The sequence below is a fragment of the Oryctolagus cuniculus genome, chromosome 11 (assembly GCF_964237555.1).
Source record: "Oryctolagus cuniculus chromosome 11, mOryCun1.1, whole genome shotgun sequence".
NCBI lineage: Eukaryota > Metazoa > Chordata > Mammalia > Lagomorpha > Leporidae > Oryctolagus > Oryctolagus cuniculus.
Window position 1 is genome coordinate 108631018 of NC_091442.1, and position 15779 is coordinate 108646796.

Genomic DNA, 15779 nt, shown 5'->3' on the forward strand with positions numbered 1-15779 from the left:
GCAGACCAAGAAGGAAGCAGTGGAGTGGGGAAGGGGCCACATTCTTGGTGCATTCTGATGGTTAAGTCGACAGGACTTGCTGATGGATTGCTTACAACCGAGTAATTGGAAGGAGGAATTGTTATCAATGGGCTAAGTTTGGAAAGATATGGTGGGGGCAGGTTTAAGAGACAAAAATTAGTTAAGCTTTCAACATGTTGAGCTTGAAAGACTTCTCGGACGTGCAAAAGCAAACGCTGAGTGTGCAGTTAGTTGGGTATTTGAAACAGATGAATGGTCTGGGGTGGGAATTCAAATTTCAGAGCTTTCAGCAAATGAATGATATTCAAATCCATGAAGCTGGATTATCAAAGAATGAGTATAATACAGAAGACTCAGTCCAACAAAAACAGAAGAAACTGGAAAAGGAAATAGAGGAGTGGCCAGGAAGATAAGAGTGAACCCAAGAGGGTGTGGTACCTTGGAAGCCAAGAGAAGCTGTATATCAAGGAGGTTGTTAGCTGCGTGTATGCAACTGACAGGCCAAGGAAAATCAGGATTAAGAACTGAACCTTGGCCGGCACCACGGCTCACTAGGCTAATTCTCCGCCTGCAGCGTCAACACCCCAGGTTCTAGTCCCGGTCGGGGTGCCGGATTCTGTCCCGGTTGCTCCTCTTCTAGTCCAGCTCTTGGCTGTGGCCCAGGAGTGCAGTGGAGGATGGCCCAAGTGCTTGGGCCCTGCACCCATATGGGAGACCAGGAGGAGGCTCCTGGCTCCTGGCTTCAGATCGCGTGACGCGCCAGCCATAGCGGCCATTTGCGGGGTGAACCAGTGGAAGGAAGACCTTAAAAAAAAACTGAACCTGGGCTCAGTTGTCCAGCGAGGCCCTGAGGATCATGAGCACAGTCTCAGTGGATGCATGGGGCAGAAGCCTGAATGGAGTGGATTTACGGAAAGCGAGAAGAGAGGGAGCAAGCGAGAGCATGACTTTAGGGAAGAAGGTTCTTAAGCCCCTTAGCTTTGAAGAGAGAAGGGAGGACAGCTCGTGTGTGTGTTCCTGCACCTTGTCTAGCAAAGAGCAAAGACTGGCAATGGAGGAGACTGAAAGGAGAATTTCTCGAGACAGCCCTGAGACATTGGATTAGGACTGAAGTCCAAGGAGCTCAGTTACAGTAAGAGGAGGGCAGCCCGGAGAGTGGGTGCAGGTACTGGTCTGGCACCAATGGGACAGAATTGTCATAGAAAGATCAGCTCTAAACCCGGAAACTAGTTACATTTGCTATGGTCATTGTGAATAACCAGTATACACATTTTAATTTTTAGTGTCGATTTGGGCTTTGAATTAACATTTACATGGCTTTTAAAAAACGTATTTATTTGAAAGACAAAGTGACAGAGATAGGCAGAGGCAGAGAGAGAGAAGTCTTCCATCCACTGGTCCCCCCAGCACCACCAAAATAGCCACAACTTCCAAGGCTTGGCCAGGCTGAAGCCAGGAGCCAGTGGCTTCTCCTGGGTCTCCCATGTGGGTGCAGGGCCCAAGCACTTGGGCCGTTCTTTGCTGCTTTCCCAGGCACATTAGAAGGGAGCTGGATGAGAAGTGGAGCACCCAATAATCTAACTGGTACCCATATGGGGTGCTGGCATTGCAGGTACAGGCTACTATTTACATAATTTTACAAAAAAAAAAAGACAATAAAATGAAAAAGTAAACTAAAGTCTTCATGTGTTCAGGGATTAAAAGCTATTATTTGGCCCTCCATGCTAAGAAATATAGGTTTTAACACATATTTGATCATCTTGAAGACAACAGGATTCCTAGCTTCCAAATCACTGTTGAAGATAAAAATAGCAGACAAAATCATCTCTATCACCTGAGACAGGTACAGAAAAGAAACAAGGATCCATAAAATCATAAGTCACAAAATAAAATTGCACACGCAATACCAAAAATATCTAGTACCTAAATAACTAAATGTACTCATTAACCCTATTAAAAAAACAAAGGCTTTTACAGCACATAAAAAAATGAAAATGTTTAATTATGGGCTGCTTATAGTAGATTCGCCTAAACCAAAATGGCCTGAGTAGGTTAAGAATTTTAGAAAACAAATGAACCTCTGACCAAGTGACTTCCAATGTCTCAGCAAGAACAGGGGGAAGAATGGATTCTAGGACACTCGGTTTGGCATCTAACGCCTGGGAACATCATAACGAGACCCAGTGAATATAAAACTATCATGGTCATTAGCAATCCCTAGGTGGTTCTCCTGGCTCTTTTCCTTGATTTCTACTGCTAGTTGCCTGTTCTATGCCCCAAGGGCCCTCACCTCCCTGAGCATACTATCATAGAGTTACAGTTTCACTGGAAGCTGGGACAAATTTGACTTAGAACTTGACACAAGTTCGTAAGTTCTTTTTTTGTTTGGTTTTTTTTTTTTTTTTGGACAGGCAAAGTTAGTGAGAGAGAGAGAGAAAGAGAGAAAGGTCTTCCTCAGGTGCGTATCCTGGTCTCCCATGCGGGTGCAGGGCCCAACCACTTGGGCCACCCTCCACTACACTCCCGGGCCACAGCAGAGAGCTGGCCTGGAAGAGGAGCAACCGGGACAGAATCCGGCGCCCCAACCAGGACTAGAACCCAGGGTGCCGGTGCCGCAGGCGGAGGATTAGCCTAGTGAGCTGTGGGGCCAGCAAGTTCTTTCTTGTACAAGCCACAAAGTATCTATGGTGCATATGGATGTGTCCAGCCCTTGCTTCCCCCACACCCAACACACACAAATTCCTTATATCTGACTTGGCTAGTACTTTGACATGCTCTGGAGCTACTAACCTGCTCGATACATTGTTCAATCCAGAGCCCAGGTGTCTTCAGATACACAGACACGAGTGAAGAGAAAGCAGGGGCACCACTAGTGGTTCCAGGTAACACGGAAAGCCAAACAGAAATGTGTTGCTCAGAGGACAAGAGGGCCACATTAAATGTGCCGCAGCTCAATAGGCTAATCCTCCGCCTGCGGCTTGGGCACACTGGGTTCTAGTCCGGTCGGGGCGCCGGATTCTGTCCCGGTTGCTCCTCCTCCAGTCCAGCTCTCTGCTGTGGCCCAGAAGTGCAGTGGAGGATGGCCCAAGTCCTTGGGCCCTGCACCCCATGGGAGACCAGGAGAAGCAGCTGGCTCCTGTCTTTGGATCAGTGCAGTGTGCTGGCCGCGGCGGCCATTGGAGGGTGAACAAATGGCAAAAGGAAGACCTTTGTCTGTCTCTCACTGTCCACTCTGCCTGTCAAAAAAAAAAAATTATACAAGGTCAACTCCATTAGCATGAAGTCAGTAATTGTCACGAATTGAGTGATAGGGCACCAATAGTGGACAAATCCATAAATCACAACCTGCTGACGTGTTATCTCAGTCACTCTCATTCCTGTTTGTATTGCCACAGCCTCAGACTCCCTGCCTCCCACCCTGGCCCCTTTCTCTAATCCACTCTCTCTAATGAAGCCAGAGCAAAAATTCTAAATGCCGTCTGAACCTGATAAGAACATTCACGACAACAGTCTCCCCTGGTCTACAGTTTGGCTTTCCATGATTTCAGCAGTCATCCATGGTCCAAAAATATTAAATGGAAAATTCCAGAAATAAACAATCCATGAGTTTTATATTGTGAGCCATTCTAAACAGTGTGATGAAATCTCATGCTGTCTACTCATTCCCTCCTTGGATATAAATTATTCCTTTGTCCAAGGTATCCACACTGTACTCAAATCAGCTACCAACCCGTTAATCCTCCAGTGGCTGTAGGGGTTATCTGGTCAACTGAGAGCTCCAGGCACCCTCATTTTACTTAATAATGGTCCCAAAGCCCAGGGCACTGACAACTTCATTACAGTATATAGTTGTAAGTCTTCTATATTATTACTGCTGCTATTAACCTCTCACTGTGCCTAATTTGCAAGTTAAGCTTTCTCATAGATATGCAGCTATATCAGAAAACAGAGATTACTCATACATGGGGTTCAGTACTCCTCATGGTTTCAAAAACCATTAAGGGGTCTGGGAACATGGCCCCCTGGAATAAGCAAGGACTGCTATAGTGTCTATGCCCTTGGTACTAAAAGCCAAACACTTGAGCCTGGAGGGCCCCTGCGCCTTCCCACCTCTCCCTGCCCTCAGTCTCACGTTGCCCCTGCCCCTGCACCTGAACATCCCTCTGAACTTCAGCTGGTGCCCAGGAAGCACACCTTAGTTTCGGCCCCTGTGCCATTGTACAAACTGCTCTTCCTTCCTGCAATGGACCTCCCAGCCCTTGTTTTCTTGGAAAGTTCTCTTCATCCTTTACAACTCACCGAGACGTCTCCTTTCTAGAAATACTATTTAGAGATTGGCACTGTTGTATAGTGGGTAAAGCCACACGTTCAGCACCAGCATCCCATATAGACACCAGTTCAAGTCCCGGCTGCTCCTCTTCCGATCCAGCTCTCTGCTGTGGCCTGGGAAAGCAGTGGAAGATGGCCCAAGCCCTTGGATTCCTGCACTCATGTGGGAGACCTGGAAGAAGCTCCTGGCTCTTGGCTTTGGATCAGTCCAGTTCTGGCTGTTGCAGCCATTTGGGGAGTGAACCAGTGAATAAGACATCTGTCTGTCTCTCCCTCTCTCTAACTCTACCTCTCAAATAAATAAATAAATCATTTTTTAAAAAAAATAAATACCACCCAAAACCCATCTGGCCAATGTGCCCTTCCTGCACATCCTCCATTGCAGCCGGCAGCATCCTACTTCCAGCTGTTCGTCATCTGCAGCCCCCATGAAGCTATGAGTGTCAGGGTTGAGGACCGCAGGGGTCACTCCTTGTGTTGTTCCGCTTTGAGTACTTAGCACCTAGCACTGGCACGTGGCACCTGCTAGGGCTTCACCAATGTTTAAGAGTGCACGAGTCAATCAGTTGCTAGGGGCAAAGGCAGAGAACCAGCAAAGCTCTTCAACAAGGAGGAAAGAAGGAGTGAGAGCCCACTGCAGAGAAGGACAGTCAGGAGTCGGTGCCCTTGCGTTCTGAGTGCTCTATTGGGATGGCGGCAGGGGAGGAGGGCTCCTGGCCCCTGGAAATCTTCAAGGACGAAATGGTCAAGACCCTCAAAGGAGCAGAGGCCACACCAGAATGGCTAACAGATAACCCAAGTATTGAAATCCCGACACCCTGAAAATCCAGGAAGCCTAACCATTTGCCCCTATAAGCCGTGCGGGTCAGGCCACAGCGACACCCAGAATGAGGTCCCCGAACTTTAATGGGCTCCACTGGAGGAGCAGCTGATTTCACTTTCATTGCCCCTTTCAGGGCACAGGAACCACAGGTGAGTTTTATGTATTTGAAGGAACGCGCCCCTTGGATAAACAAGGACAGGTCCTCCACCTTGTGGCACCGGCATCGGAGCCCAGGAGCCTAGCGATGGGGCTTCGGCCCAGGCTGCTGCAGGAGCATTTGTGCTCCTTGTTAGGGACAGGAAAAGCCTGCATTCCTCCTCCTACCTTCCCCAGGGAGTCCTGCTCCACCCATCCCTTCCTCCCTTTCTGCTCATTCCTGCAGCCCCCCCGCCCTGCACACACGCACACCCACTCACACGCACACACAGGACACCCAGCCCGACTCCTTCCAGCACACCAACAGCTGTGTTCTCATGATTGGACTGATAGGAAGTCTATTTATTTGGGGTTAAGAAGAAAATGTTTATAATTCACAAAGTCTGTGAATGGTTTCCTAGCAACCTCTCGTACCATCATTGTGAAATAATCTCTCACTCTCCCTCCCTTTCTGTTTCATATTCTTTCCCTGACCTCCAGAAATTCTTTTCCTGTTTTAAGTCATAGAACATTTTGAGGGCTTATTAAGCACTGAGACTATCTCACTAGGAAAATCCATGGCGACACACACACAGATTCACTCACATAATTCATGGAGTTCTTAAAAATCCCCGAAACTCTTCTACGAAAACTGGCTCACAACCTGCTCCACATGCGAGCAATAGATCAACAGTTTGATAGCTCTTCCATCCAGGCAAGCAAAAAAATAAATTTAAAAAAATGGGGGGCTGGCGCCGCGGCTCAATAGGCTAATCCCCCGCCTTGTGGCGCCGGCACACCGGGTTCTAGTCCCAGTCGGGGCAGTGGATTCTGTTCCGGTTGCTCCTCTTCCAGTCCAGCTCTCTGCTGTGGCCAGGGAGTGCAGTGGAGGATGGCCCAGGTGCTTGGTCCCTGCACCCCATGGGAGACCAGGAGAAGTACCTGGCTCCTGCCTTCGGATCAGCGCGATGCGCCGGCCGCAACGCGCGGGCCGCGGTGGCCATTGGAGGGTGAACAAATGGCAAAAGGAAGACCTTTCTCTCTGTCTCTCTCACTGTCCACTCTGCCTGTCAAAGATTTTTAAAAAAGTAAAAAAATGGGTACGGGGTGGTTGTCCCTGAAACAAAAGCAACGAACTCAGCCAGCTCCGAACTGTCCCTTCGACCCCTCTGTGACACTGCCCATTCCGATCCCAGCCCATCAGAGATCCTCCTGCCCCTTGGGATCTGACTTGGCTGCCTCTCCCCGCATCCCCTGGGGAGCCAGAATGTAGGAAATGCAAGCACATGTTAATGAAAGCCCAAAGAAAATTCCATGGAGACCTGAGAGTATTTTCAAGGTCTTCCAAAGATGGCTTGGGCCATCTCCTCACCCAGCTTCACTTGACCCTCTGGGAGTACCCGGGAGCCACACAATGGCCAGGTGCAGAGGCACAGCTGTCCTCCTCTCTGGCACCACCTACCACAGCCCAGGGAGACCGCATTGCCCCGTGACTCCCAGGGGCCTCTATCAAATGGCCTGTGTTCTTCATCCCTTCCGTGTCGTTACGTTGAAATGGCTCCTTGAGCAAGTCAGTTACAAAATGAGAAGCAGGTGGAATAAGGAAGATGGTAACACCGACACTCAGTGTTTCACGTGTGCCAGGCTCTGCGTTACATGTGTGCGTGCCCTGTGTCCCTCTCCAGTCCTCACAAGCCACCTGCTAGGGGAATTGTTTCAAGGAGCCCATCTGGGGTGGGCAAGAGGCAGCCTCTCAATTCAGAGCGAGCGGGTTGGAAGCCACCCATACCACATATCAGCCGTGCAACTTTGGATGAGTTTCTGTGCCGCAACCTCTTCATCTATAAAAGGAGAATGATAATGTTCTAAATATTATTTAAAAACTCTTAAGGAGTTGTCACAAGAATTGAATGAGCCACTATATGTAAGTCATTTGGAAACACCTTCAACAATAGTTCAGTGCTCAGAACAAGAAAGCTGCTACCACTTTATTTCACTGCAAGAGGAAGTTTGTGATTGATAGGGAAGTCTACACACAAGTACTTAGAGGCAAAGGAACACCATGTATGCAGCCTTCCCTGGCAGCTCAGAAAAAGAATTGATATCATGCACACAAGGAAAGGGGATGGTAAGGTCAATGTGGTAAAATGTTGACCTTTCAGAAATCTAGGTAAGGAATGTTCTTCTGAATTTCTTGTACTAGTATTGCAACTTGTCTATAGATCTAGAACTATCTCAAACATGCTTTAAGAAAAGGAACACCAAGGATCCATCTTCCCATTGTGCACAAATTCCCCCTGGCAGAGGGGGTGTGCAGCAGAATTTCTCTATGCCTGCACCTACAAGACACTGCTTCATTCCGCAGGAAGCTTCCTTCTTGATGCTGACTCAGCAGAAATGGCTTTTCCAAGAGAGAAAAGCCTTCTAAACCATCAATCGGGTCTTTTATAGCGAGAGACGTTTTAACATAAGACGACACTGTTCTCTCTTGTCCAAGAGGACACAGCGATTCCTCACCCCTCTCACCACCCCTCAAACAAGGTCCACCATGGCTGCACTCATCATTTGACACCCACTCACAAGACCCTTTTTTGTCTGCCAGATTTTCACAGGCTTCTAAAGAATGCAGTGAATTTGCTGTCGCTGAATGTGGTTCATTTGCACAAAATTCCTCTCCCCCATTTTCCGTCCACATTTTCATCATCCGTGCCCTTTTCTCCAATAGGCCACTTTGCAGAACCGGAGGGTGGGAGCCTCGCTCTGCCTCACAGCCTCTGCAGTGGGGAAGGCAGGTGGGAGCTGCTGGCCACAGCATGGGAGCGACACAGGAGGGGAGGTGCAGGAGGCTGGCGGCCTGTCCGAGGGAAGCCAGCTTCCTCTGCAGAGGTCAAGTAAAACCACACCTGAGGGATGACCTCATGTTGGTTAGGTCAAAGGAAGTTGGATGAGGGGAGGAAAGAGAAGAGTTTTCACTTACAAAAGTCAATACCCATCCTTTCTTTAGAAAACAAAATAAACTATCATTGTTAGTGGGATTATAATATGGTGTAACCCAAGGCAAGCAGTTAGCCTAGTGATTAAGATGCCAGCAGCCTGCATTGGAATAACTGGGTTTGATCCCTGGCTCCAGTGGCTGACTTCCTGCTAATAGAGATCTTGGAAAGCAGCAGTAAAGGCTCAAGAAATCAAGTTCCTGCCACCTTGTAGAAGACCTGAATTTTGTTCCTGGCTCCTGGCTCCAGCCCTGACCACCACTATGGTCATTTGGGGAGTGAAACAGCAGATCCGAGATCTTGAGATCTCTCTTCCTCTTCCTCTTCCTCTCCCTCTCTCCCTCCCCCTCTCTTTCTCTTTCTCTCTCATAAATAAATTTTAATGGTACAGCCTGGTACCGCGGCTCGCTAGGCTAATCCTCCACCTGCAGCGCCAGCACCCTGGATTCTAGTCCTGGCTGGGGCGCTAGACTCTGTCCCGGCTACTCCTCTTTCAGTCCAGCTCTCTGCTGTGGCCCGGGAGTGCAGTGGAGGATGGCCCAAGTGCTTGGGCCCTGCACCCACATGGGAGACCCGGAGGAAGCACCTGGCTCCTGGCTTCAGATCGGCGTAGCTCTGGCCATAGCAGCCATTTGGGGGGTGAACCAACAGAAGGAAGACCTTTCTCTGTCTCTCTCTAACTCCGCCTGTCAAAAAAAATTTTTAATGGTACAATGAATTTTTATTCTTTAGTTAAAAGAATTGAAACTAGGATCTCAAGGAGCTATTTTCACGCCCACGTTGAAAGCGGCATTGTTCACAATAAAAGGCAGAAGTAGTCCAAGGATGCATCAATAGAAGCATGGATTAAAAAAAAAGTGATTTAAACACACAATGGAGTGACCCCACTTCCGATCTCAGCTGGGATGGGGGCCCCAGGCTACCATTCTTCTGTCCTACTTGGCTTTGCATTTGGGGGCTCTCACAAGGTCCCTTCAGGTTTGATAATTTGCAACAACAACTCAGAACCCAGGAAAGCACTATACGCATAATTACCAGGTAATGATAAAGCTACAAAAGAAGAGCCTGATGAAGGGGGCACAGGGCACAGAAGCCTCAGGGGAATAGGTGGGCCCATGAGGAAGCTCTTGCAGCCTCCCTGTGCAAAGCTTTCACTGAGGTCTCATTACATAGGTGCAATGACTAGTCATTGGCCAAGTGATTCCAGACTCCCCTCCTCCCCAGGGATTGGAGGAGAGGGTGCTGAAAGTTCCAGCCTTCTAATAATATGATTGCTTTTCCCTGGTGACCAGCTCCCATCCTGAAGCTATCTAGGGAAGCTCTCTGGAGCAGCCACATTAGCATAACAAAGACATTCCTATCACTCAGGAAATTCCAAGAGTTTTTTTTTAAAGAGATCCCAGCCAGGAACTGCAAACAAAGAGCAGATACATATTTTCTAATCTACCACAATGAGCTAATGATTAAAGTGCTTAGCACAGTACCTGGTATATGGTAAGAGTTCAATGACTAGTAAGTTGTTGGGAGTAAATAAATGAATAGAATAAACATAGTAATAAGAGCAATTAGCAATGATAGTAGTAGCATGAAAGCAGGAGTGATGTTTTCAGGTCTACAGTATACCTAGGCTTGGAGGTCTGTGTAAAGATGAGCCAGTAGTGGAAATGTATGACCCATGGAGCATCCAACGACTTCACTTTGGCAGTGCTCAGATCCCTTCAGCTGAGGGCCAAGACTGGGTGGAGCTTATTTAAAATAGTCTCCTGAGCCCCTTTCAGATAGTCTCATTGGCAAGGCTGAAGTGGGGACACAGCACCTCTAAACTTGCTTTTACAAGTTCTCCAGGTGACAAGGATACATGTCTACAGTGGGGAGCCAGTGCCCCAGCACCTCTGGGGGACTATCGCGTGTCTGAGCTGTGAGAGGTTGGAGACACTGGACAAGGCTGTGGCAGAGCCCCTAGGTGTACTACCCAACAGCCATCCTGTCTCTTTTGTACTTGCTACCAGGACCACAGTTTGGTTTTAGGCAACAGGAGCCTGTGTAGTTGTGGAAAATTCAGGTGCCTCCCCAGCCCCAGGGGTGGGTGGTGACTGGTGAAACCTAAACAAGCCACTCTCATGTTACTTGCCACTGGCAGGATTGGGTGTGGCCAGGTGATGCAATGCAGGCTGGGAGACTTCAGGGGAGGGCCACTGGGGGCTTGTGGGTGGCTGCCCTGTTGATTAGATTACAAAGGCAGGATGGGAGAGCTCCTTTTCCTGACTCTGGATCTAGAGTTGGCAGGTGATACCTGGAGGTGGAAGAGACACCCTGGGAACATGAAGGGAGCAGCTCAAGAGAACAGAAGCCACTTCAATGAGGATGGTGCAGTGGAAGTGAAATCGGAGAAGACCCCCTAAAGTCTACACTGAAATATGGCCCCTTAAAGTTCCCTAGAAATGCTATCCGGGGTGCCACATGTGCTACTGGAATTTGGGGTGCCTTACGATTTCACCACGGGCTTATTACTAAATCCCTGATATTAATAAGCCCAAGAGGGTTCTTGCCTAATATTTAGAGAAGAATTCTAAATACCGGCACAGATAAACGAGGCAGCATGGTACGTTTTAAGCTTTTAGTGAGAAAGATGCATAGGAGAGTAAAAGCTTTATTTAAGAGGGAGAGGTGAATAGGGGTTCATACCAAGCACGAGGAACCAGCCACGTGGATGAGCATCTAGGCCTGTATCTGGGCCAGGAAGCCTAGAGCACGTGTCCCGAAGGCCATGTGCCCTGGTGGCATGGGGCTACAGCAAGCCCCCTCCTGACAAGAGGCCAGGGAAGAAGAGCAGGGCTGGACACATCGTGTCCCGGCTTTTAACCCACTTCCAAAAGGGAGTGGTTAATTAACCTGATTGGCTGGTGGGCACCCAGGTGTGGCCAGGTAGGGGAATGAGGCCACACGGGGCGTGACAGAGGCATCAGGTAGGGGCATGAGGTCACACAGGGGCATGGCAAAGGCATGGTCTTCCAGTTCACAGATCTAACAATTTTAGCCTGTGTGTCTGCCTACTTCAGAAGGGAGCCAGGAAATGTGGTGTTGGAGGATACCTTGAAGACATTGTTGAGGTACTCCATTAATCCTGCCTAGACCACCCTTCAGGAATGCGCAATACAAATGATAGTGGCTATCTAATGAGACTTTTTTATTCTTGACAAAGGCCCAGATCTTAGTATTTTAGCCACATCTCTCTTCCCAGTAACATGTACAGGGAGATGCTACAGGAGGGTTTCTCAATCTTGCACTGTTGATATTTGGATCAGATAATTTTTTGCTGTGAAGGGCTATTGCTTTAGTCTATTCTGTGTTGCTATAACCATGCCACAGATCAGGTAATTCATAAAGAAAAGACATCTGTTTCTCACAGCTGTAGACACTGGAAAGTGCAGTGTCAAGATGTGGCATCTCGTGAGAGACTTCTTGTGGCATTATCCCATGATGGAAGGCAGAAAGAGCAAGAGCAAGGGAGAACTGAACTCACTCCAGGGAGATGGTGGTAGTGCATCCATGAGGGCAGAATCCCCCTGACTCAAGCACCTCCCGCTACCCCACATCCTGGCACAGCGGCACTGGGGCCAACATCCGAATTCTGGGACACACACTCGGGTTGCGGTTCTGATTTTCTTGGCTGACTTTTCAGCAATGCCGCCCAGTGAGATGGATAGACCCACTCTCTTGGGAGCAAGGTCGAATTCCAGCTCTGCCACTAACTTCTCTGTTTTCCTTCTACAGGTAAGTCCCTGCCTCTCCATGTCAACTCCCTGCCCTTTAAAAGTCGAAATCCGATGCCAACCCTGGATCAGTAGTGTCAGATGTGAATTGAATTGCAGGACATGCACTTGTGGTGAGAAGACAGATGTTGCAATGTGCTCGTGACACCATGACAACAGCTTTACCCAAAGGGTCACTGTACCTGTTTTACAGATAAGCAGAGAATGGTTTCAGATTCCTATGGTCGTGGCCGGCGCCGCGGCTCACTAGGCTAATCCTCCGCCTTGCGGCGCTGGCACACCGGGTTCTAGTCCCGGTCGGGGCGCCGGATTCTGTCCCGGTTGCCCCTCTTCCAGGCCAGCTCTCTGCTGTGGCCCGGGAGTGCAGTGGAGGATGGCCCAAGTGCTTGGGCCCTGCACCCCATGGGAGACCAGGATAAACACCTGGCTCCTACCTTCGGATCAGGGCGGTGCACCGGCCACAGCGCGCCAGCCATGGCAGCCATTGGAGGGTGAACCAATGGCAAAGGAAGACCTTTCTCTCTGTGTGTGTCTCTCTCTCTCTGTCCACTCTGCCTGTCAAAAAAAAAAAAAAAAAAATTCCTATGGTCAAATAGTAGGAAGTAACAGAAACCCAATTTACACTCAGATGTGCTAAGACGCAGAGTCAGAACCCTTAATCCAGGGTGAGGGTTGAGTACAATGCCAGGTGTACCGCTCACACTGTGTGTGTGTGTGTGTGTGTGTGTGTGTGTGTGTGTGAACTCCTGCTCTAACACCACTTTCCTAGTGTTTGACCAACTGCCTGATTAACAGGCTCACCTGAGGCATTTATTTAAATAAAGGATTCTCGGGCCCCTCCCCTAAGATTCTAATCTACTAAGTATGGGATGGAGCCTGAGAATTTTTATCTTGAACAAGCACCCCAGGAGATTCTGACACTCAGATTAAGTTTGGCAATCACTGCACAATGCTGCACTTTCCAGCCTCCTACTGGGGTGTGTCCACCTGCCCTATAACCCACCTGCCACTTTCTTCGCACACTGTATGCAGAGACCCTGAAGAGCTGGCTGTGGCTGTAAGGAAACGGGGAGCAGAACAGAGAAGAGACGGGATCTGAACTCTCAGCTGAAATGAACTTCAAGAAGAAAAATAAATCGGCAGAGGTGGCTAACTACCGCCATGCACACAGAGCGAGCACGTGGCTGAGAGCAGGGATTTCGTTCTGGCTGGGTTTAAATAGCGTAAGCCAGGTAAGGGCCATGGTTGGGGTGCTGGGACTGAGCTAGTTTCTCCAGACTTTTCAGCCTTTTTCTCCAAGGACATTAGTTGGAAAAGAATCTAGGGGGTGGGGTGGAGACCAATACAGGGCATGGGACTGATTGGTCTCTTGAAAGAAGGCAGAGGTAAAGGGGTTTCTGAGGGAATTTTATCTGCTTTCGGGCGAGGAGCTAAAATGGCTGAGGCTTATATCCTTGTTCCGTCAATAGCCTCTTCCAATCTCCACACGGTCTCTCGGTCCTACACTGGGAGCATCTTAATGAATCAGGCGATAGGAGTCCAACTCAGCTTGTCCAAAGCCAATCCCGTCAACAGCTCTATCCTACCTCCTGCTCTCCCTCCTACATTCTCCACTCAGTGACGATCTATCAACCACCCAAAGAGCCCAGCCAGGAATCCTCGGTACATTCCTGCTCTACCTTCTCCTGGCCTCCTGATCACCCTTTCTTAGCGATTTCTAATTCCTAAACAACACACATCAGCCTCTTGTCTTCTCTCCCACTGCCTGATCCTCCACTCTTCTTTCCACTCCATTTACTAATAAAACTTTCTGCTTTCATTTTTTCCAGTCCATAGATGCTATCCCAAAGGAGTCCGATCACATATGTCCAAGGCGGTTGCAATTTTCTCTCCCATCTCACCTGTTCTACTGTTAGGTAGGAAGTCAGTTATGAGCTTATATGTGTGTGACAAAAAGGCCTAAAGGGAAGACATCTATGTCCAGCATATGCATCTGCATCTCAAAGACATCCTGACAATGTTTCAGGGGCAGCCCGGTATTCACATTCTGCCCTACCGCCTTTTACCTGATAACCTGCCAGGTGGGGGTCCCCGCCCCTCTGCCTGACAAATCTTCCACAATCTCCCAGATGCAGCCCAGTATCTGCATTTCAAACACCCTGCTCTGGATCCCCATTCTCCAGGGAGTCCTGCTCACCCTTCCTCTGAACCCAGGACAGCACCAGCTAGGCTCCCTCCTGTCTGATACCTTCAAGGGAAAACTCAGATAGGAGCTTCTTAATATTTACAGTCATAAAATCCTTTGTTTCAGGAGGAGATGTGTGAAGACAAAGACCCATCTCCTCCCGGCCTCAACCAGATTGCGCACTCAGCCCTCTGCCTCTCTGCTGAGTCACCCGCCTGGTCTGGCCAGGTGTCATCTCTCCACCCAACCATGGAACCTCATTCCTCCCCCCCCCCCCCAGTCCGAGTGACTGGGCACCCTCCCAGGTCCTGTCTGGAGAGGTGCCCATCCATCCTTATGGATGTCCCTTCCCTAATAAACCTTGCTATTTTACCTCCCACTACTCTCTGTCTCACGCCTGAATTCTTTCTTGCGCGAAGACAAGAACCCTGCAATTTCTCCGTTAACACTTCTAGAATATTCTTATTACACCTTCAGAAGGTGGGGTCTATTTACCCTTCCCTTGACTATGGATGCACATTTGTGACTGCTCAGGGATAGGGAACACCTGGCCCAAGGACCCTATGAGGCCCACAAAATCATTTGGTCTCACCCTGCCCAGGCAAGACTCAAAATTCAATCAATCTAGAGCAGGCTAACTTTTAAACTCATCATTTTGTATAGCCCAAGAATGACTTCCAGTTACCCAGATGGCCATTGGCAGAGAAAAGATCCCACAGCCCTGGACCGATACAGCATGCAGAAGTGCTGCTTCAGGACTTTCAAGGTCAGTGAGTAAAAGGTGATGCAGATACCACTGTGTCCACCACAAGGCTCATGCCCGACATCTAAACCTAGTTAACACCTAGTGGCACAGTGGGTTTAAAGCCCTGGCAGCCCATATGGGCACCGGTTCTAGTCCTGGCTGCTCCTTTTCCAATCCAGCTCTCTGTTGTGGCCTGGGAAAGCAGTAGAAGATGGCCCAAGTCTTTGAGCTCTTGCACCCATGTGGGAGACCTGGAAGAAGCTCCTGGCTTTGGATCAGCTCAGCTGCAGCCATTGTAGCCATTGCAGAGTGAACCAGCAGAAGGAAGACTCTCTCTCTCTCTCTCTCTCTGCCTCTCTGTAACTCTGCCCTTCAAATAAATTAAAATCTTTAAATTAAAAAAATAATATCATTGGGGACATTCCCATACCATCTTGGCACTGGACAGTTCTGCATATACTCACCAGTCTCTGCCAGAACTTGCAACTCTCTGAGTGCCTTCCCCAAAGCTGCAAAAGCAGCTAACTTTGCAGGTGGATGGGATAATGGGAGGGTGTATTCTGCATTGGCATGAGGCTCCACTGGCCAGGAGAGATCATACCCAATAGTTCACTCCTCAGTGACTTTCCTCTCCTCCTTGTCTCATATCCCATATCCCTTATCAGCCTTTCCTAGGGTCACTTTCCAAGGCACTACTTCTATTCTGTAAAACTCACGGAGCAGGCACAAGACAGAAGACAGAAAGGGTTAGATGACAATGCTGGAGAAGCAGACA

The 15779-nt window shown here is 48.9% G+C and overlaps 1 long non-coding RNA gene across 1 annotated transcript; it reads left to right on the forward strand.

The window, feature by feature from the left end:
- Nucleotides 1-12982: 12982 nt before the first annotated feature.
- Nucleotides 12983-15379, forward strand: LOC108176712 (uncharacterized). Its single transcript, XR_001793429.3, has 3 exons — nucleotides 12983-13306; nucleotides 14923-15025; nucleotides 15184-15379. It is a non-coding gene; the product is annotated as an uncharacterized lncRNA (long non-coding RNA).
- The last annotated feature ends 400 nt before the right edge of the window (nucleotides 15380-15779 follow it).